The 23,427-nt window shown below is 42.6% G+C and overlaps 1 protein-coding gene across 2 annotated transcripts in view; it reads left to right on the top strand.

Moving 5' to 3' along the window:
* The first annotated feature begins 6,654 nt into the window (after positions 1–6,654).
* The window catches only part of Znf217 (zinc finger protein 217), a 41,795-nt gene continuing 25,022 nt past the window's right edge, over positions 6,655–23,427 (top strand). Inside the window, exon 1 of one of the 2 annotated variants that reach the window (XM_042699254.1) lies at positions 6,655–6,674. The gene's annotated coding sequence lies outside the window, so the exon portion shown is untranslated. Of the gene's footprint in view, positions 6,675–21,684; positions 21,752–23,427 lie in introns of those variants that run through there. The other variant, XM_042699253.1, reaches the window with a different exon arrangement.

Below are 23,427 nucleotides of genomic sequence, written 5' to 3'. Positions count from 1 at the left end.
GATAAATGAAACAAGAACTCGGTATTTTCCAGGCAAACAACATCTCCTCTGTGTCCCCTCTGCTGGCCAAGCTCTGTAGGCTCAGGCTGTAAGCATGTAGTCATATACATACTACCTCCCAGGAACACAGGCTACCTGATGTGGGGGCCACGCCCATGCGTTTCACACATGAAACTGGGAGGTAGGCCAGGGGTATGGCCAAATAACTCTTCTGCCAGAGCTAGTTAATCACAGGCCCTCTGGAGGTGGGGACCCAGCCCTTCCATGGCCCCGGAGCTTCCATCCTTCCATCCTGGTGGGACTTCAATCCCTGGGGCCCTCAGGAGTCTGGAAATTAGGCCAGTCTTGAGCTAATTTGGTGCCTGATTCCAGATTTTAAACCCCAGTTGTGGGTTGGCTTTTCTGAGCCTACTTTTGGCACAGGTAGAGAAGGAGGGGGAAAAATGGTGTAAGCAAGTTTCGAAATCTTAGATCATTTCATGAGTGACTCAGTGTTTCCTTTTGGAAAAGTGCAATAATTGGCTTTGGTGAATAACTCCACTTTGAAAAAAAAAAGAAGTTCTAAACATTAAGCAGCTTTTTGAGCTATCTGAACATAACCATCCTCCAATCTTTTCCTTTTTTTTCTGTGTGTGATAGCTTTCAGAGGAATTTCATTCACTTGATAATTTGTTCTGGTTGAAAACTAAACCGTCACCAACTTCCTCCTTCTGTTTCCTGTAATTTTTGAGAAAAGTTCCTCTCTCTCTCTTACTTAACACTGTTCAACATATACACTATGATTTGTCCTTAAGAAATTAGTTATCATAGTTAGCCCAAGAGGAGAGCAGCCTAGTATTCTCTTCTTGTGACTGTGAATGCCAGACTGTATATTTTAAAGATATGAAACACATAACTAAATATATCAAAATGCTAGTTTTAACGAATGTAGCACATTACAATTTTACTTTTAATTAAAAAAATTTTTTTGCAGGGAAAGTTCAGATCCTTGCAAGCAATTTGACATGTCCCCAGCCTCCATTTTATTTATCTATTTATTATTTACTCATTTATTTATTTATGCTGGGACTAGGGCTTGAACTCAGGTTCAGTTCCTTAGCTCTTTAGCTTAAAACTGGCATTCTACCAATGGAACCTTAGCTCCACTTCTGGTTTTTTGGTGGTTAATTGCAGATAAGAGTCTCATGAACTCTCCTGCCTGGGCTGGTTTTGAATCTTGATTCTTAAATGTGAGCCCAGGCTTTTAATTTTAGAATTTCAAAAGATTTGCCCTCTCCACCAGAAGAAGTCCAGCTTCAGTCAGGCTGAATTCAGTCTCACAGCTACAAACTCACCAATATGTCCCTACTGATTTATTATGTAATCAATGTTTCTACTGTTACAGGTATGCAAATAGGGCTTAATAGGGTAAAAGAATACTCAGTAATTCCATAAATACAGTTGAGAGTATTACTGTGGTTACCAGGAATCTATTTGCATACAGGCTTATCTTGTTTTTAAAGTAGAGAAGGAAAAAAGAAGAGGAAGATAGGAAAAAAAAATCCCAACTTTCACCACATCTTCTCAAAATACCAACTCCTAAGAAGTACAGCCATTCACAAGTAAAAGTGCTGAGTGTGAGAATCCAAAATGTGCTGCAAATATTTCCTCACACACGTTGAGAGCAAATAGGCCAACCACTGGCCTTGGGTTATCTTAAGGAGAGAATTGCACAAGCCTATGTTGGTTTTGTCACTCAAAAGTAGATTCTGTTTCTGCTTGGGGTTTCATGGGTCTGCTGGCTTCCACGGTGGGGCTGAGCTTGAAACCCAGGAAGGAAAGCCAAGGCAAAAAGCCCCTGCTCCATGCTCACACTGGATAATAAATTACATCTGTGGTCAATTAAAACCAGAGTCCTTTACCCTTATAATTTTGCTGTGCTGGGGGAATCCAGGGTCTTGGGCACACTAAGGGAAATACTCCACAACCATGTCCCACACCTAGCTCTCTTGTAGAAAACCTGAAATCCTGTATTGTGTCTGCATCTGTACAAATCCAAACTATTCATTTTATGTCCCAGAAAGAAACTTGCTTCAGGGAAATTGCTCATCCATGTTAGGTGAGAAATAGTTCAAGGAGCTGGGCACCGGTGGCTCACGCCTGTCATCTTAACTACTCAGGAGGCTGAGATCTGAGGGTTGTGGTTCCAAGCCAGCCTGGGCAAGAAACTCCATGAGACTCTTATCTCCAATAAAACACTCAGCAAACTAGAAGTGGTGCCATGGCTCAAGTGGTAGAGCGCTCGCCTTGAGCTGAAGAGCTGAGGGACAGTGCCTAGGCCCAGAGTTCAAGCCCCATGACCAACAACAACAAAAAAGAAAGAAATAGTTTAAGGATATTCCATGGTGAGCCAAGTCCACACTTCCAGAAGAGATTCATCTGGGACACAGATTTTGAAAGCTCTAAAGAACAAAAAGAAACTACAGGAGGTGCACCCGGGCAATCAAGGTTCATGTTGGTGGTAATCTGGAAGATCATGGAAGTTGTCACTGAAGACATCACCAGGCCTGGGACACACAGCAGGCCTTCTACTCACCCCACTAGCTCCCTACCCCCAGCCTGCTCAGCATCCCTCAGGCCCATGTCCACAGAAGGAACATAAATCACAAGGAGCTCAAGATCTTATTACCTGCACACCTGTAGGTGTTCCTATTTTACATGGCGAGGCTGCCCCATTCTGAAGCATGGCCAGGATTTATCTGAGAATTTGCTCAGTGACAAAACAGAACAGGCGTCCTATGCTTGCTTCCTGTCCACAAACTGCTCCTGAAGTGGAAAGTGAAGGAAGGGAGGAGAATCTTGTGTGCTTGCAAACAGAGGTGGTATTCTTCCTCCATAGTGAGCTCCGTTCCCTAAGATTGTTACATAGGTATGTGCACGGCTCTAATAATAATAATCTGTAATTTTTTTATGATGTTCAAACAAGATTCCTAGTGAGAGGCCAACACACACACACACACACACACACACACACACACACATACACAACAGAGGAAAATAAAAACGCAGGGCATGTAGACATCGCTTGTAATCATAGCACTCAGGAGGCAGAGGCACGAGGATTGAGTTTGACACCAAACTGAACTACAGAATGAGAGTCCGTCACAAAATCAAAATAAAACAAAACTCAAGACAATACTAAACTGCGTGCTAGCGCTACAATCCTAGCTACTCAAGAGGCTGAGATCCTAAGACTGAGATTCAAAGCCAACTCTAGGCAGACTCCAATTTCAAAATAACCAACAAAAAGCCGGATTGACTGGGTGCCAGTGAGTCACATCTTAATCCTGGCTACTCAAGAGGCTTAGATATGAAGATTGAAGTTTGAAGCTAGACTGGAAGGAAAAATCTTTGAGACTTTTCTTTCCAATTAATCAGCAAAAAGGTAGAAGTGGAGGTGTTATTCAAGTGGTAGAACACGAACCTTGAATGGAAACAGAACTAAGGGACAATGCCCAGACTCTGAGTTTAAGGCCTATTTCGTGTATAACAACAAACAAAAAGCAAACAGCAAAAACCTGGAAGTGGAGGTGTAGTTCAATCAAAAAAGGCAAAGAGACAATTGAGGCCACACACACACACACACACACACACACACACACAAAGCTGTTTGGAGCAATTACCAAAAACAAAACAAAAAATGATGCTGATCTGTAAGGTACATAGGGGATAAGCTGGATGTCTTTATTGTCTTCCACTGTGGTTCCTCCAAACTAGCATGTCCTCTCCCCTTTCTGGGGTCCTCGCTGCATCCATGAAGGCTAGTGGAAGAGGAGTAACCACACTGTGGACTGGCTTTCAATCCAATGTGACCTTCCTTTGTGATCTTTACTCGTAAATCATGGGCCTTGGACTACCATAAACAAAGGGGAACATTTTTAATGGTGTGATATTTTCTTCATGTCAAGGCTTTAATTCAACTATCAGTGAAGCCTTTTTTTTTTTTTTTGGAGGGGGGGCATGTTGAACCATTTTTGCAGATCCAAAATTTATTGGGTTGAGAAGCCACTGCAGTTTTGCATTTTATGAAAATCTCTAAGTAAAGAAAATAAGGGCTGGGAATATGGCTTAGTAGTAGAGTGCTTGCTTAGCATGCATGAAGCCTTGGGTTTGATTCCTCAGTTCCACATAAACAGAAAAAGCCAGAAGTGGCACTGTGGCTCAAGTGGTAGAGTGCTAGCCTGGAGCAAAAGAAGCTCAGGGATACTGCTCAGGCCCTGAGTTCAAGCCCTACGAATGGCAAAAGAAAAGAAAAAAGCAAAACAAAAAAGAAAAGAAAAAAGAAAAGAAGTGATGATTTAAAAAGCGGACATTATTATTATTATTGCTATTTATTTATTTATTTGGATAGAAGCCAGGGCCTTACATATGCTAAGCAAGTACTTTTGCCAGTCCCGGAGCTTGAACTCAGGGCCTGGACATTGTCCCTAAACTTTTTCTGCTCAAGGTTAGTGCTCTACTACCTAAGTCACAGCTCCACTTCTGTTTGTTTTGTGTGTGTGTGTGTGTGTGTGTGTGTGTGTGTGTGTTTAATTGTAGTCTTGTAGACTTTCCTTCCTGGCCTGGCCTTGACCATAATCCTCAGATCTAAGTCTCCTGAGTGATTAGGATACAGGCATGAGCCAGAGCCAGTGGTATTATGCTTTCTAGTCCTTATTGACACCTTCCTTGATACCTGAGAAAAATAATGATGGCTGTCAGGTAGAGACAAACAGGGTTGGAGGAAGTACTATGGCCTTTAAAAACATTCAAAAGCAGGAGAGTCAGGTGCTTCTGCGTATGATGTATGGGTTTACTGGTATTTTCAACAGTTTTTATTTTTTCTGTCATGATTAATAAGGCTTTTAAATTGTTAAAGCAAACATATATTATTTAAAAAAATTAGACATTACATATCAGTGAATTTGTAAAAACGTGAAGACTTAGCCGGGCGCCGGTGGCTCACGCCTGTAATCCTAGCTACTCAGGAGGCTGAGATCTGAGGATCATGGTTCAAAGCCAGCATAGGCAGGAAAGTTCAGGAAACTCTTATCTCCAATAAAACACCAGAAAACTGGAAGTGGCGCTGTAGCTCAAGTGGTAGAGTGCTAGCCTTAAGCTGAAGAGCTGAGGGACAGCGCACAGGCCCAGAGTTCAAGCCCCATGACAGACCATAAAAACAAAAACAAAAACGTGAAGACTTGTATTTAAAAGCAAGTATACAGACTTAATAACAGTGTTCTCCTAGCTTGTTGAGGTCTTGGAATTCAAATTAATTAGAATCTATTTTTTTTTTTTTTTTGCTCAAAGCTAGCATTCTACTGGTTTTGTCATACCTTCACTTCCAGCTTCTTTTCTATTTTACTATTATTTTTTATTAAAACAATTTCATATACTTCCAGCTTTTGGATGGTTAACTGGAGATATGAGTCTCACAGATTTCCTTGCCCAGGCTGGCTTTGAACTGTGCTTCTCAGATCTCAGTCTCCAGAGTAGGTAGGATGACAGGCGTGAGCTCCAGGCACCCGATGGAAGATGGCTTATTAAATCCTATGTATGGCTTTCTTTCTCAAGTCATGGGTCAATTAATTATATTGCAGCCGGATGCTGGTGGCTCATGCCTGTAATCCTAGCTACTCATGAGGCTGAGCTCTGAGGATCACTGTTCAAAGCCAGCCTGGGCTGAAGAGTCTGTGAGACTCTTATCTTCAATAAACCATCAGAAAACCAGAAGTGGCACTATGGCTCAAGTGGCAGAATGCTAGCTTTGAGGAAAAGAAGCTCAGGGACAGTGCCCAGGTCCAGAATTCAAGCCCCAAGACTGAAAAAAATATATATATTTCAATACTGAAGACTGAATCAACTTTTCTTACAGGTTTAATCTTTGTACCAACAATAGCCTGAAAATGGATTATTCTACCCTATTCTGCTGCAAAGACCTCTGACCATACTTTCTTGTCTAGATCAGTTTAATAATTCATTTATACTTGTAATGAGATTTTCAGTTGTATGCCTGTGTGTTCTTTAAAAGGTACCAAAATAAGTTGGGAGGAAAAATTTGCTTTCAAATGTTTCAGTACATTTAAATTCATCTATTCTTGCTCTAGATTAATACTTACTTGTGCTAAATCTCTTTCTTCCCTCCCCCACCTTTTTTCTTTAATGTTAGGAAGCATAGAAGATATTAAGTGCTGATCAGTAAAAGTAAATGCTTTAAAAGACTTAAACATTCAAAGGTCATAGGAATGATTTAAAAAAAAAAAATCAAATCTCTACTTGGGAAAACAGCTAAAAGTTTAAGCAAAAAATAGCAAAGCAAAGCAAAGCAAACATCAAAACTACCAAACCATCTCAGGCCTCCTCCGAAGAAAGAATATTTATTGGCTTGCATTCCTGTTTAAATACCCATTTGTTATCTTCAAATATAGTTCATACTGAGAACATTCCAATAAACGGCCCTGTCTGTGACTAAGAAAATACTCCAACTAATGATATGCAAAGGAATATCAGCAGAGCCAGGAGGCCGGGGAGGGAGGTCCTTATCTAAACAGTCCTGACTACAGCTGCCGGCGTCCTGGTGGCAAAGCAGCAGAGGTTGAACTCAAACCAGGACAAGTCTGGGAGGATTACTGCAATCCATTGAGCTGCTCACTCAGGTGAGTACCATTCACTCTGGATTCCATAAACAGAGTACAGTGAATATCCTGGCAATGTGGGGCGGAGGGTGGGCTTCCTTCCAGTTAAAACTTGCAGTGGTTATTGCTGCTGCTGTGTGAGGATCAACCCCAGGCCCTTGCTTGTGTTAGCAAGTGCTCTATCCCTGAACTCTTTGGATTACTAGGGTTTAGAATTCCACTGTCTCCTTAGCTGATTGATAGAGAGTAGAGATGTTTTGTTATATACTAGAAGCAGGGGACACAAAACTTGAGAGTGAATTCAAATGTTTTCGTTTGTTTGTTTTAATGAGCCTAACTTTCCCATGTACATATAAGCCAATATTTTCAGTTTTTTTCTTTTTTCAACACTTTGATCTCTTTTTTAAGTTTTCCCAAGGTCTTAATTTTTGTATAACAAAATATAGAGAAATAGAAAGGGAGAGAATATCTCCTGCTCCCTATGCAGAAAATGGGAGTTAAAGACCGACTCTCTCTCTTCTCTCTCTCCTCTCCTCCCCCATCTCTCTGTTTCTGCCACGCCCCCAGGCTGCTTGCTTTCTTTTTAGGTGGGGGTGGGTCAGGTCTGACCACGTAGCCCAGGCCAACCTCAAACTGCAGGTCCTCCTGCCTTAGCCTCCTGAGTCCAGACCTCCACCTCCATGTTCTGCATGAAATTTTGTTTTTGTTTTTGTCTTCTATTTGTCTTTTGTTTGCTTGCTTCTCTGCGCTGAAGATGGAACCCAGAGACTTCAGCATGTGACCCAAGCACTTTGCCTCTGCTCTAACTCAATAAGAACATGTGTGTGTGTGTGTGTGTGTGTGTGTGTGTGTGTGTGTGTGTGGCACTGGAGGTTGAATTCAGGGCCTTGAACATACCAAGCAAGCAATCCACTGTGGGAGCTACACCCCCAGCAATAATAAGAACAATTGTATTCCAATCCTGATTTCTTTCAGGTTAGCTTTTCAGGTTAAGACTATACCCCACAACATGCTATTTTTGTTAACATTTTGCTTTCATTTTATTTTATTTTGGAGGCTGGGATTGAAACCAGGTTCTCGCCCATATTAGACAAGCACTCTATCACTGAGTTACACTACTAACCCGTGTAAACATGATTTTATTAAAGAAAAACAAGTCTGTGACATCATGTCTGCATAAGGGCAGTTTTCTCATTAGGGGACACCTCTGCATTGTCATAGTGTCTTGTAGCACAGGGCAGGAAGGGAAACTGAGCCAGTGACAGGTATTACCCCAAAATACCAAAAGACTTAGGTCTGTTTATTTACCTATCACTTTTTAGGTGCTAGGAATTAAAAGCCAGGACCTTGTTAATACTTAGTATGTGCTCTCTAACTAAGCTACACCTTCAACTCAAGGTTAATTTAATTCACTTGTGCTCTTGTCCTTAGACAATTATATTTATTAACTCTGTAACAATTGTTATTGAAAATGTATTTTCAAAAACATATCTATAAAATACATGTACACACATACAGGTTACATGTATGCATAATTTAAAATACATAATACATACACACATGCATGAATATAAGTACATACATCGGACACATATGTGAGATTGTTTTACCACATTGCCTGTGTGGCCTTGGCTGCCTGGATTGAAACTGCCATTCTCCTCCCTCAGCTTCCTGATTAGCTGGGATTACAGACATGCAGTGCCACGCCCAGCTCAGATGTTTTTTTTCTTTTCTCTTTTCTTTTCTTTTCCTTTCCTTTCCTTCCGTCCGTCTTTCTTTCTTTTTTTTTTTGGTCTGGTTGTAGGGCCTTGAACTCTGGGCCTGGGCGCTGTCCCTCAGCTCTTCAGCTCAAGGCTAGCGCTCTACCACTTGAGCCACAGTGCCACTTCGGGCCTTTTCTGCTTATGTGGTACATGAAGGCATGTGAGGCAAGCACTCTACCACTGAGCCACCTTCCCAGCCCCTTCCTTCCTTCCTTCCTTCCTTTCTTTCTTTCTTTCTTTCTTCCTTTCTTTCGTTCCTTCCTTCCTTCCTCTCTCTCTCTCTCTCTCTTCCTTTTTCCTTTTTCTTTTTTCTGCTAGTTCTGGGGCTTGAACTCAGGGCCCGGGTGCTGTCCCTGAACTCTTTTTGGTCAGGGCTAGCTCTCTACCACTTGAGTCACAGCTTCTTAGTCATAAACTAGAGCTAAGAATCTCACAGAGGGCTGGGAAGGTGGCTCAATGGTAGAGTGCTTGCCTTGCGTGCTTGAGGCCCTGGGTTCGATTCCTCAGCATCACATATGCAGAAAAAGCTGCAAGTGGCACTGTGGCTCAAGTGGTAGAGCACTAGCCTTGAGCTGAAGAGCTGAGGGACAGCGCCCAGGCCCAGAGTTCAGGCCCCACAAATAGCAAAAAAAAAAAAAAAGAATCTAACAGACTTTTCTTGGGTTGGCTTAGAACTGAGATGCTCAGATCTCAGCCTCCTGAGAACCCTGGATTGCAGGCTTGAGCCACCTGTGCCTGGATTCAGATGTATTTTTTACTACAATTATCACATATTGTTAGAAGTAATTCATAATGTTTGGGGTCAGGAGGGAACATCTCAAGAGAGCAAGTCAAGGGTTGGTTTGCTTCACTAAACAGTCTCACAAATTCTCAGATGCCCAAGTCTTGGGAAGAAATAGAACCCATAAATATGCTTCTTTTTTTCCCCTCATAGATCAGTTTGCCACTGAGGAAATATTTGCTTTGCTTTCTTGTGGGCTAAGCCTTTGGGATTTTTATTTTTATTTTTAGCAGTACCAGGCTTTGAACTCAGAGCCTTGTGTTTGCTAGACAAGTGTTCTACCACTTAAGCTACAACCCTTAAAAAAAAAAAGTTCCTGTAAGGGGAAACAAAGGAGGAGGCAACAATGCTTGATAAAAATGCTTGATAAAAAAGCAACAATGCTCATTACCTTGCTCATGTAATTGTAACCCCTCTGTACAGTATTTTCACAAAAAAAAAAACAACAACATAAAAAACCCAACCAAACAAAAAAGTTCCCCACATTTTTATTAGCATATATTAATTATACAGTGTTAGGGTTTTCATTGCTACATTTCCATACAAGCATAACATACATTTCAACTGTTTGCTCTCCTGTGTTACTTTCTCTTTCTTTTTTAAAATTGACACTGAGGATTGAACTCAGGACCTCCTACCTCAGGCCTATTATTCTTTCTAACTTCTTCCTTCCCCTGAGCCCTGAGGCTTTGAGCTTTTACTTTTTTTTTTTTTTTTTTTTTGGCCTCTGGGCTTTAAGTATCCTCTTAATTAAAGTACTTAATGGAAAACTGGATATAACTGTCAACCTGATGGTCCAAGGGAAGAATTCTTTGAAAACATATAACTTAAAGAAGACAGGATTGAATGGGGGAAAGAGAGCCTAGTTGTGGTGGGCACACTTGTAATTCCAGCACTTGGGGGGTAGAAGCAGGAGTATTAGGAGTTATGGACTCTGTAGAAAGACTGGAATATGGAAAGAGTTTGTCTGTAAATAAGTAAGAAAACAAGAGGGGGCGGGTATGGGTGGGTCATACCTGTAATCCTACTCACACCTGTAAAGCTACTCAGGTGCTAAGACCTTTACCTCCAAGTTTGAAGCCAGTCTGGGCAGAAAAATCCAAGACACTCTTATCTCTAACCTGCAAAACCCTGGAAGTGGAGCTTTGGCTTACATGCTAGAGTATGAGCCTTGAGCAAAAAACAAAAAACCCAAAAAGAGTTCAAGAGTAGCACCTAGGTCCTGAGTTCAAGCCCCACTACCTGCATTAAATAATTAAATAAGTGAGTACATAAATAAGGAAAATGGAACCATGTATATAGGAGAATAGATTTGTGAGCCTTCAACTTTTGAAAATCTTTAATAGTTTATAAAAGAAACTGTCATCTGTGAATTGCTTTTTTAGAGTTCTTGTACATGTCTTTAAGATTTATGCAGTTTAAAGGAAATAACCCTTGCCCATATCCACTATCGGACGTTTTGATTAAGTTTTCAGTGGCTCTCTTACTGAATTTTCAAACCTGCACAAATACACTACTTGGGAGAGCTGGGTGGTCTGGTTTGGAAATCATCCTCAAGATCTTTGGTCCTGTATGAGTTCTGCCAGAGAACTCTAATACAGATCATGAATTTAATCTTAGTAATTGGTACTAAAAAAAGAAACTTCTGGCCTAGGACATTGAATCTTGCCTATGAATAATCAAGAAAGCTGTCTTTTCAAGTTGGTTACAGACTTGCCTATCTTGGCTCCTTCTGCCTGGAGGTAAAGAATGTACATAGTCTGATCTCCATTTCTTAACTGTAGCAATACCCTGTGAACATTAAGAGTAGGAAGGGTAAGAAAATAATAGAAAAAAAAAACACAACAAAACAGAACAAAACAAAATAAACTAAGAAGCGCTGCGGAGGTATCCAGACTTGGAGAGGAGTGTGCGTGTATGTGTGTCTGAGCCCTCTGGGTCTCAGGATGAAATGGGAACTTGCCACCGGAAGTGGAGCTTTCTAATGCTGCTAATTAAGGAATGTGGAACCGGTCCTTCTGAGTCAGCTCCTCGGTATGTAGAACTCTGCCCTGCTTGCTTGCCTACATGATCATTGTATGAAACTTTAGAAATAAAGCCAGTCTCTTCCACTTAACATTTAAAACACAGGCACTACTGTGTGTGTGTGTGTGTGTGTGTGTGTGTGTGTGTGTGTGTGTGTGCGCGCACGCGCACGCGCGTGTGTGTTTAAATGGTTCCTAATCTTTAAAATAGCTATTTGCTGCTAGACTTTTTATCAGTTGATCAGTCTCAGAAGGTTTGTTTCCATCCCCCAAAGCAGATTTGATCATTTAAGAGCTCACATTTTGAGTTCTACAGGCTTACCAGGGCATTTGGAAGATTTGAGAATCCTCACAGTCATTAAAAAAAAAAATCTGTGTGGGAATAACTGTAAATTCTTTCTTTTTGGTAAAGTACATGTTAATGTGTTTGATCTTAGAGTCAGAGCAGGCATTTTAGAGAAAATAATTAAGAGAAAAGCAGGAAGTAGAGAAAAGTTCATGCATATCCATTGTTGAAAAAACAACCACTGAAATGTATGTGGAAAGTAGAGAGAATAGTGAAAATAAAAAACAGTAAAAGGAGCCTCCTCCATGCTCAACAATAGGTTCTGTAATTTCGACATACTAACCACATTTGTTTCAATTCTCTTGTTCTTAACTTGGTAATTTATTAAAAATTCTATCTTTATACACTTCAGTGTCTCATGTATATACATACATATGTGTGTATATATTATATATATAAACTCTAATAATCCATACAGCCATTACTACAGATGATGAAATGAACAATAAGTTTCTTCTCTGATAAGAAAATCATATTTATTTTTAAAGTTTAGTTTTCTTTTGTCTGGTTTTATATTTTATTTTGCTTTACTTTTATTTATCTTATGTTGATTTGTGTTACTTTTTTTTCCTGCAATTTAAAACAGGGTTTGACTATGTAGCTCAGGCTGGCCTTGAATTCTTGATCCTGTTCCTTCATCTTTGCTACGCTGATTTTTAATATTTTTATGTAGCCTTATACCCTACCTTTTTGCTTTCTAATTAAAAAAATTTATATATATATATATATATATATATATATATATATATATGGTTGACTAAAAATCTGCTTTGTAACTTGGCTTTTCCATGTGTTCTTACAACTGTTTTCAGTGGCATATTTTGCAAAACCTTAAAAATAAAGTTCCAATTTTAAGATGGCTATGTGTAACCCTGTGGATAACTTGGGTGATTAGCCATTCCTTTATTCAGTGTGTCTGCTTAGATGTGAAGAGAGTGTGTATTTTTCTTCTTTTAGTAACTCTTGTTGCTATGAATATCCTTGTTCCCAATGCCTCTTCATACTGGAGGGTTGTTTTCTTAGGATTCCTTCCAGAAGTATTATTTCTGCACCCAAATGTCTGAACATTTGTAAGGCTCTTGACTTGTCTCACTGAGTTGTTTACAAAGGGACTGTACCAATTTACACTTCCACTTAGAAAGGATGAGAGAGGCCCTATTAAAATGCTTTCCAGAGCTCTTACAAATCAGTGGCCAGGAGAGGCTGACTTGAGTTAGTCATCTCTAAATAAGTAAATGTGCATTTTCTATAGCTATAAAAACATGGTGTGGGCATACTGGGCCAGTAACCACAAAGTAACTTTGATTAAATGGGGAAACGGGTGGACTGGTTAAAAATGCAGTAATGAGATAGTTCACAGCCAGCCAGGAAGCACAGGCTGGGAGGGGGAGGGGAGCTTGTGTCCTCTGGCCTCGCCCCATCCCGAGAAGGTAGCCTGCCCAGGTCAGCTTCTTTACCATTTCATTTTGTGTGTGTGTGTGTGTGTACGTGTGCACAGCGCGCAAAGCTGAGTATTTTATTTGTTCCCATAGGATTGAGATGACTATGCCAAGAGAAAGGAAAAAGAAAGGAAAGAAAGACAGGAAGGAAGGAAGAAAGGAAGGGGAAGAAAGGGAGAAAGAAAGAAAAAAAGAAAGAGAACAAAGGGTAGGAAGGAAAAGAATTAGGGAGGGAAAAGAAAAGAGGTTGCAAACTAGTAGTAACTCTGGCAGGAGTTTGGGTTAAATGCAGCCCCACAGTGCTGGGTAACAGAGGATTAACAATCATTTTAGCCACGACTCCAAATTCTACTTTGTTTCCTTGGGGACATGCTGTTTTTATTTGTAGACTTGTTCAACCAAGTTTATTCTGTTCATATTTTCCTTAAGGATTATAGCACATGGATTGCAAATTGTTGTAGAAAACTCAACCATATTGGTTTGGAGAAGTTTATGTGACAGTATTTGTTTTTTCCTTTTTAATTCTGTTAGGCAGAGAGACATAAAATTCATTAACACTAGGTTTATGTTGGGTTGGGATAGTGGAGAGAGAACCGATAAGAAAATATTCAGCATGAAGGTTCTTGTTTCTTAATTATCTGAATATTTAAGTCTTTTTTCTTTCTTTTGAAATAAGTTCAAGGGGGGTAGAAGGTTCCTTTCTGTGCTTCATTCTCTGTCCCATGATGCCTAAATTACTCCTTACAAGTGAGAACAAAACATAACCACTTAAAATCTTTTCTAAGAGGACATGGTAGCTTGTTTTTGGTAAATGTCAATAAAATGTGCTAACCATATTACAAAACAGAACAAAAAAGAGTTGCCCGGTGCCAGTGACTCATGCCTATAATCATAGCTACTCAGGAGTCAGAGATCTGAGGATCTTGGTTCAAAGTCAGCCCAGGCAAGAAAGTCTCCAATTAACCACAGAAAGAGCTGGAAGTGGCGCTGTAGCCCAAGTGGTAGAGTGCTAACCTTGAGCAAAAGGAGCCTACGGACAGAATCTAGGCCCAGAGTTTAAAGCCTAGAAGGGGGGATGGGGTAGGGCGGGGGGAGCAAAAAATAAAGAAAATTGTCCAAGGAACCACAGGGATTAAATAGTTCCTCTGCAGCCGGGTGCTGGTGGCTCCCACCTCTAATCCTAGCTACTCTGGAGGCTGAGATCTGAGGATCTCATTTCAAAGCCGGCCTGAACAGTAAAGTCCATGAGATTCTTCTTCTTCTTCTTTTTTTTTTTTTTTTTTTTGGCTGTGGGGCCTGGACTCTGTCCCTCAGCTCTTCAGCTCAAGGCTAGTGCTCTACCTCTTGAGCCACAGTGCCACTTCCAGCTTTTTTTTGTTTATGTGGTGCTGAGGAATCGAACCCAGGGTCTCATGCATACAAGGCAAGCACTCTGCCACTGAGCCACCTTCCCAGCCCCAAGTCCATGAGATTCTTATCTCCAATAAACTACTAGGAAAGCAGAAGTGGCACTGTGGCTCAAGTGGTGGAGTGCTAGCCTAGAGATGAAGAGCTGAGGAATAGTGCCCAGGCCCAGAGTTCAAACCCTAGGACTGACAAAAAAAAAAAAAGTTCAACTGCAGGGCTGCTTTGGGACCAGGAAGCAGGCACCACTTGGAGGCCTCATGGGTTTGTACTGGGCACCCTCAGGTCTGCCCCTGCATTCAGGACACATACTCCCCTAGTACAGGTGAGCCGGAGGCCAGGGCTGAGTTTGGAGTCCTAGACCCCAGTTTAGCTGATCTACAAAAGCTATTTCGTTCATTCACTTCTAGTTCTGAGAAAGTGCCTTAGGGGTGTGGCTTCGGATCAATCTTGAACTGAACCTGCCTTAGGGAGTCTAGATTCTGGGCATGGATTACCTAGGGCCAGGCTAGGGTGTGGCTCCCCTCCTAATCTCATCTTCTGACCTCAAGGTTAAAAGGCCCACCTGCTCAAAGCCCTTCAGTCTCTGCTGTCTCCTTGGGGATAGACAACGTTTCTACCTCCCTGGCAGGGCTGGCCAGACCTTTCTGCTGCTGAAGGTGCTTCAGGCCTGTGGAAGGCCGCATCAAGAAAATCTACTTGCCTTGAGGATCATCAGGTCCAGGTATATCCTAACAAGAGCTGTATTTGCTTTTTGTCGGGTGCTGGTGGCTCATGCCTGTAATACTAGCTACTCAGGAGGCTGAGATATGAGGATCACAGTTCCAAAGCCAGCTGGGACAGAAAAGTTGACTCTTCTGGCCAGTTAACCAACAAAAAACCTTAAGTGCATCTGTGCCACAGGCACAAGTGATTTGGTGCTAGCCTTGAGTGAAAACAGCCAAAGGACAATGCCTTGGCTCTGAGTTCAAGTCCCAATACAGGCATGTGCCCACACACGCACACATACATACATATAGAGAGAGATAGACATACCGGAGAATTCTTCTAGCTTTGCCTATGCTGGGAGGTCCCACTGAGGCTGGAGTAGATAAAGCTGGGCCCAAACCAAGGCTTTGATTCTTTTCTCCACTCATGAATGGGTACCTGGCAGGGGCTGCCCTGGTTAAGAACATGTCTGTGGGTGGCCCACCTCATCTTTTGGTGTTGGTGACCTCTGTGCCATGGGGCCTGGGCCCTGGGCTTCCTGAGTGCCAAATCCCCATAATGCTATCATTACCCCATCTTAAAATAATAGAGGAAACAGTTCGTGGCAAGGTGGCAAAACAGACTGCCTGGGGTAGGAAAGCCTTGGTTGAAACCAAACACGCATGTTCGAGAGCTCAGTAGGTCTGTGGGTAGCTTTGTTCCCTGTGGTGACATTCTAACAGGGAAGACCCCCTCAGTCACTGCCGTGTGTCCCAAATAGTGTATCACTGGGCCTCATCATCCCCATTTCTGTTCGTTATTCTCCTAACTGATAACTGATAACCAAAAAGGCTTGAGTCATCTGGATTGTGGAATGAAGTGCTTGGTCAGAAGGGCACTTATTCTGAGTATAGGGCCTCAGCTAAGGGGCAGTTAGTAAGTCAGGAAGTTAACCTTGACTGCTCACACATTTTTCCTCAAATACACCACTTACCCGGAGAACTGATTAACACCATGATACAAACCAGATGTGGACTTGGAGACTCCGGAACATAACCTGGTCTTAAAGTCTTGTTTTTCTCCCTTCATTGCTCTCTTTACTATTCCTGTTATTGTTGTTAGAAGATGAACCTAAAAATCGGATGCCAAATAAGATTTCTGTAGTACCGTTTTAGAGTATTCTTTGTTAAGTTTATGGTACATTTATGTAGTGACTTTCCTGCCTGAGCTGGCTTTGAACTGCAGTCCTCAGATCTCAGTCTCCTGAGTAGATTGTAGGTGGGAACCAACCTAGCTCCAGGCTGCTGGGCTTCTTAACATAGTTAACGATATATTTAAATTAGATATTAATTTTTAATTGACAAGTAACAGTTGCTATGATTCCACATATTTATGGTGCACAATGTGATGCTGTATGATTTAAATATTCCATTTTATCTATATATAATATACATAATATATAAGCTTTAAACATTCCATAAGATTTAAACATTCCATAATATATATAATATCAGGATATCAGGATAGCTACTCCTGCTTTTTTACTGAGGGCATTTGCTTGATATATCTTGATAGATCTTTCTCCAACCCTTCACTCTGAGGTGTCTTTTTTTTTTGTCAGTGGTGGGGCTTGAATTCTGGGCCTGGGCGCTGTCCCTGCACTCTTCAGCTCAAGGTGAGTGCTCTACCACTTGAGCCACAGCGCCACTGGAATGTTTAAATCAAGCTAATGAACATGTATTTATTTATCATTAAAATCTCTTAACAACATATGTTAACCCTAGCCATGTTGTATACTAGATATTGAAATTTTTTTATCTTGATTCATTGAAACTTTTTTCTTTTTTGTTTCTTTTTCCTGAGGGAGAGAGAGAGAGAGAGAGAATGTGTGTGTGTATGTGTGTGTGTGTGTGTACTGGGGCTTGAACTCCTGTTCTTCCTTTTTTTTTTTAACTCAAGGCTGATGTCTATTCCTGATGATCTCTATTTTGAGTACAGGTCGATGGAAAAAAAAATCTCAATATGGTTTTGATTTGTATTTCCTTTATGGCCAGGGATGTTGAAAAGCTTTCCACATATTTATTGACTATTTGTAGATTAAAAAAAGAGAAATATGTGTTTAGCTTCTCTGCCCATTTATTAATTGGGTTATTGTTTAAAGTTTAGGTTTTACTTGTTTTTTTGGTGCTAAAACTGGGGTTTGAACTTAAGGCTTCTTGCTTTTTTGCTCTACTAAATTGAACCTTCCGTTCTGGCTTTTGGTGGCTAATTCCTTAAACTAAAATCCTCTGACCTCAGCCTCCTGAGAGCTAGCATTATAGACATGAGCCACTAGTTGGCCATTGCTAGATGTTAAGCTGGCAAAGATCTACCATTCTGTTAGTTGTTTCTTTTAGCTTAGTGACTACTCCTTCCTTTGTTCCTTCTGTAGCTTGATTCATTCTCATTCACAGTTCTTTCTCTGATTTACTGAGCTTTTGGAGTTTTATTCAGGAAGTTCTGGCCTTTGCCAATAAGTTCTGTTTTCCTTACATTTTCTTTCTTTCTTTCTTTTTTTTTTTTTGCCAGTCCTGGGGCTTGAACTCAGGGACTGGGCACTGTCCCTGAGCTGCTTCTTCTCAAGGCTAGCACTGCACCACTTGAGCCACAGCACTACTTCCTGCTTTTTCTGTTTATGTGATACTGAGAAACTGAACCCAGGGTTTCATGCATGGTAGGCAAGCATTCTACCACTAAGCCCCTCCTTACACTTTTCTTGTAGTAGTTTCAACTTTTTTTGTTGTTGTTGTTGGTCATGGGGCTTGGGCACTGTCCCTGAGCTTCTTTTGCTCAAGGCTAGCGCTCTACCACTTGAGCCACAGCGCCACTTCCGGCTTTTTCTGCTTATGTGGTGCTAAGGAATCCAACCCAGGGCTTCATGCATGCAAGGCAAGTACTCTACCACTGAGCCACCTTCCCTGCCCAGTAGTTTCAAGTTTGACTTACTTGTCATGCATGATCCATGCCTCCAGCTCTGCATTTTCTGGGGACAGACTCTCCTGGATTTTTCTGCCTGGGATAGCTTTGAATGGCAGTCCTTTAGTCTCCTGAGTTGCTAGGTTTACAGGCAAGAGCCACTGCCACAAGCTACTAATTTTTAATAGGTTTACAGGTGAGAGATACCACACCAGCTACTAATTCTTCATTATAAATAAAAACAAGGACTGAGAACAAGGTTTAGTTGTAGAGTGCTTGCCTAGCATGCATGAATCCCTGGGTTCGATTCCTCAGTACCACACACACAGAAAAAGTCAGAAGTGGTGCTGTGGCTCAGATTGCAGAGTGCCAGCCTTGCACAAAAGAAGCTCAGGGATAGTGCCCAAGCTCTGAGTTCAAGCCCCAGGATTAGCAAAAACAACAACAACAACAAACCCAAAACAACAACAAAAAAACCCCAAACAAACGCCAAAGAACATATAGACAAAACAAAACATTTATCTATTACCCAAATACCCAGATTTCTTCGCTTTGTAATTTGGAGATACCATGGTTGGTGTGGCCTTCTTCCTTCTGGAGAGCCAAGTTGTTCCTGGTTTGTCAGTGTTATAAACAATTCCGCAGCGAACAACATCCCAAGCTGACTTTTTAGAGCACAGGAGTGATTATCTTTAGTGTAGATACTGTAATTACACACTAATCTATTTATTTGTATTTTAATTGGATTAATGTCCGCTTATCCGGTTAAAATAGAAGTTGCATGAGGGTAGGATATTGGATTTGTTTTGTGCCTGTTCTGTAATTACTGTGTAGCCCACTTGTTTGGGAGAAAGGCATGGCCAATACATATTTGTTCAGTGAATCAGGATGAAAGGTTGGCTGGGGCCAAGTGTGGTTTTGCATCCTGGTATCCTGAGAATGAACTGTGACTTGGTTTGGTAAAATAGCTTGTGCACAGGCCTGTCGCAAGATGGTTCAAAGAGGGAGGAGGGACATATTCTGGACTAGGAAGAAACTGGGTACAGGAAAAGAAGCTATGGGATGGTCACATAGGTCAGAGGGAGTCAGGGATGAAGGGAATGGCATGTCTGAGATAGGATCTGTGAGATTCATTATACCTTGCTTGGAGCTGCTAGGTGGAGAGAAGGGAGGGAACAAGGTGAATATCTTATCTGGGATATTTTCACTTTACAAACCCTGTCTCCTAGCTCTGAGAGGAAAGCGCTTTGTTTTTGGGATAGACAGTTGTATGTCCGTTCTTAATTAACTTCAGAGATGAACAGTCTCTTGGGGTAGAAGGAACCAGATCTTGGGAGTGTGGCTTAATGGGGGACCCCGGGCGGCCTAGTACTATTTATGCTTCATGGTGTGGGAGGAGTCCAAAGTTCCACCTTGATTCCTGGCACCCTGGTTCTCACCCTGTCCTCATCCTGTGCGCATGTCCCAGAGGACCAACATAGTAGCCACTGTTCAGTTCTGTCCAAGACTGGTTCTGTCTGGGCTGCTTGCCTCCTTCTGTCCCCTCTGAATGGCACCTTACTCTCCGTGTAATTATGATTTGCTTCCCAACTAACTCACAGGGATGGATGGCTGCTCTTCAGGTAGGCCCAGTCTAAAAGGGCAGGATTCTCTCTCTCTTTTTCTCTCACTCTCTGCCTCCCTCCTTGCCAGGGGCTACACACATGCTGTGTTGTTTCTCTAGAAATATCAGCCCCAGAGGGACAGGGCTCTATTGCTCACTCTCATGCTTCTAACAGTGTTGGGTCAACACAACCCTGTGTGAGGAAGCTTTGCATGTGGATTTCACTTAAGTCTCCAGTCCTGTCAAAATATGAGTGTTATTTGTAGATAATATAGGCCGCTGTATTGTTATTATTTCTTCATATCCACTTCATTTTGTAGGTAAGGAGATTGAAGCTTAAGTGATTAGGTAATTTGGCTTTATGCTTTCTCTCTCTCTTTTGGCAGTACTGGGGCTTGAACTCAGGGCCTGGGCACTGTCCCTGAGCTTCTTTTGCTCAAGGCTAGCACTCTACCACTTGAGCCACAGTGCCTCTTCTTCCGGCTTTATCTGTGTATGTGATACTGAGGAATTGAACCCAGGGCTTCATGCATGCTAGGCAACCACTCTACTCCTAAGCCACATTCCTAGCCTGGCTTTATGCATCTCTTAAGTGGTGGAACCTCAGGATTTGGGTCCTATAGTGAAAGGAAACAATCAAGCTACCATGTCAGACAGCATGGGGATGAAAGGGCCAGGCTGTCCAGGAGAGGAGAAGGGATGGTGGCAAAGGAAGGGAGGGTGAAGGCCCTGTGTGAGAAAGCTGCTGACTGAAATGGCGGGGCATTCCGTGAGGGCCTGCCCAGACTTGAGCTCTGACAACCAGAGCCAGCTCCGAGACTGGTTCTTTTTCCTAAGGCGATAGGAAACCATTAGCAGGGTGGTGACATGATCTGATATCCACTGAGAAAGATGTTTTTTGTTAGGGAAGGGCAAAGGATCCAGGTAAACCTAGAAAGGAAGAAACCTATGCACACTTCCTGTATCTGGAGGAGAGGTGGCCACAGTGTCCCATGAGGCCTGAGTTAGAAGCACACAGATAGTCCAGATCTGTGTTTGTCCAGAAGTGTGTATGCAGGGAAGATCCATTTATTGAGATGAGGATGATAATTGGATTTCTTTTGTGCCTGTATGTGCAAGCCAGTACTATGCCCTGAACTCAAGGCTTGGGTGTCCACTTAAGTTTTTTTTCTATTCAAGGCTATGTTCCACCATTTGAGCCACAGCTCTACTTCCTGCTTTCTTCTCTTTCTCTCTCTGCTTTCTTTCTTTCTCTTTCTCTTTCCTTCCTTCTCTCTCATTTCTTTTCCTCCTCTTCCTCCTCCTTCTCTTTTTTTTTTTCCCCAATACTGGAGCTCAAACTCAGAGGGTCTGGGTGCTGTCCCTGAGCTTCTTTTGCTCAAGGCTGGCTCTCTTATCTGGCTTTTTTTTTTTTGTAGTTTATTAGAGAAAAGGGTCTTACAGACTTTTTTGCCCAGGCTGGCTTTGAACCATAATCCTCAGATCTCAGCTTCCTGAGTAGCTAGGATTACAGGCAGGAGCCACCGCACCCATCTCACTTCCCGCTTTTTGCTGGTTGATTGGTGATAAGGGTTTCACTGACTTTCCTCCACAGCCTGGCTTCAAACCTCCATTTAAGCATTCTGACAATAATTGGAGTTCAGTGAACGTTTACCTCTGTCTTCCCCTGCTTTCCCTCATTCCAAAGCCCCCCATTGACACTGTTACCAGATGTGGAATGGGACTTGAGTGGTATAAATATAATCTTTAAGCAAATTTATATGAATATTCTGAGTTAAATCAACTTCAGGAAAAGTATCCAAAATATTAGAAGTCATAGGCAGGCTTGCAAGGGAGGGTAAGTCTGACTTACAAAGGCACAACTAAAGTTAAAATCTAGTCTTGTTGATAAACCCATCCAGGTTGATTTTTTTTCAGTCAAGCCAGGATTATATCTAAACCTCTATTTAAATTGAGCTTTCTGCTTAGCTCCTCCCTTTTTTGGTTTGCTTGTAAAAAACCCAGCAATCACATCTCCTGCAGTATTGTTCTGAGCCAGGTGGGCCAGCCGGCTTCTCGAGTTTTCAGGTTCCAGACACTGCCTGTCCTTCTTTAAGGTAATTTCTGTTACATACTTTTATCCTACATTACTGCAGGTTCAAAACCATGATGACTTGCGTGGAATCAAACTTAGTAGATGGAAAAAAAAAGTTTTTGATTCCCTTCAGTTGTTTTATTATTCCTATTTAATTTCGTGCCTTTAGTCTGGGTAAAAGGGCTGTCCCTGCTCCTCAAATGTCCTTTGTAGTTTGCAGTTGCTGGCAAGGTTGGTTTGCCCAAGTTTTTTTCATTTTCTATTCTTGTGAACTTCTCGCTGCAGGTTTTCAGGTTTTCCTGTTCTGAACACTGAATTCTTTTTACCCCGGAGTATCTGTGTTGGCTCTGTATCAGCTCCTGGGGTTTCCCGTTTCCAAATTGTTTTTTCTGTAGTAGTTCCAGAGTGAAAGAAAGAAATACTTGCGAAAAAGATCCTATCACACTCTGCTCTTCTCATTAAGGTGAAGTTAAAAAAAAAAAAAACCAAACAGGTGTTCCAGTCAATAGGACATGGAGTGAGCAGTTTTGGTTTGAAACGCTGGGATTGGCAGGATGGGGAGCACACACATCCGTGTTTGGTTCAGGAAGGCCCGAGATGAAATCAGACAATAGTGACCATCAGATACCGGCCAACATTTTTTATTTTCCAGTGGTCACGTCGGGAACTAGGTCTGCCAGGAGGCTCATTCTGAAAAATGAGGTGTGGTGGCCCCCGTCTGTCCAAGGGAGAGGTGACGGCGGCAGGGTTTGGGGGCGCTGCCAGGGGCGTCCCCGCGGGCCGCCAGCTTTGTTCGGCGGCTGGTGTCCAGTGGCACCTGATTCTTCCAGAGACCCTCCGGGCCCGGGGATCACACGTGGGCGGAGCCCAGCCCCCCCCCCGCCCCCCGCCCGGCCGCGGCGGAGTCCCCCACGCCCCGGGGGGCCGGGCCCTGTGGGCCCCCGCATTGGTCATCGTTCAGCTGCACGAGGTGCGCCCCCCTCCCCATAACGCTGGGGACCCCGCGCCGGGGCCGCCCCCAGGCCGCAGCCCCGCCACGCTCCCCGGTTTCGTCGTTGCTGTGTTGGGGGCACGGCGCCGGCAGTTAAGGTTCTCGGTCATCCTCCGCTCCCCACATCAGGATCGCCCACAAAACTCGGCGCTCGTACATCTGCTCAGCCCCATTGGGCTTCCCGAGCCGCCCTGGAAGAGGGGCTGGGGGGCAGGGGGAGGGGGAGGGGAGGGGAGGGGGAGGGGGAGGGGAGGAGAAACTGTAACAGACCCTATGAGGCCCCGGCGCGCAAACAAATGGAGGCTTTGTGCCCGCCCGAGAGCGGAAAAAAGAAGAAAAAATACAACCGTTTTTTTTTTTTTTTTTTTTGCTCCGAAAATAACTCGGTAGCGACTAGGTCTGAGCCCGAGGCTCATTGTTCCTCGTGAAACGATTATTTGTCAAAATATTTGATTGTTTCCTCCTTCCTGCTGAAAAGTTTGGACTCGCTTTTCGCCCCATTTTGACACTGGGGTTTTTAACTATCAGCCCTATTGTGTTTACGACATTCAAAGGCTTCGGAGTTCAAAGGTTATCCATTAACATGTATAGTGGGGTTACTGCTTAGGTTTTGGCGCAACCTGCCTCCACTTGAGAGTACTTTTTTGGTTTTGGTGGCGGTGGTTGTTTTCTAGAGAAGCGCAGTCATTTGTTTTGATAAAGTTAAA

Source organism: Dipodomys spectabilis, unplaced genomic scaffold (assembly GCF_019054845.1).
Source record: "Dipodomys spectabilis isolate Male_0828 unplaced genomic scaffold, ASM1905484v1 ptg000240l, whole genome shotgun sequence".
NCBI lineage: Eukaryota > Metazoa > Chordata > Mammalia > Rodentia > Heteromyidae > Dipodomys > Dipodomys spectabilis.
This window is presented reverse-complemented; position numbering and strand designations above follow the sequence as displayed.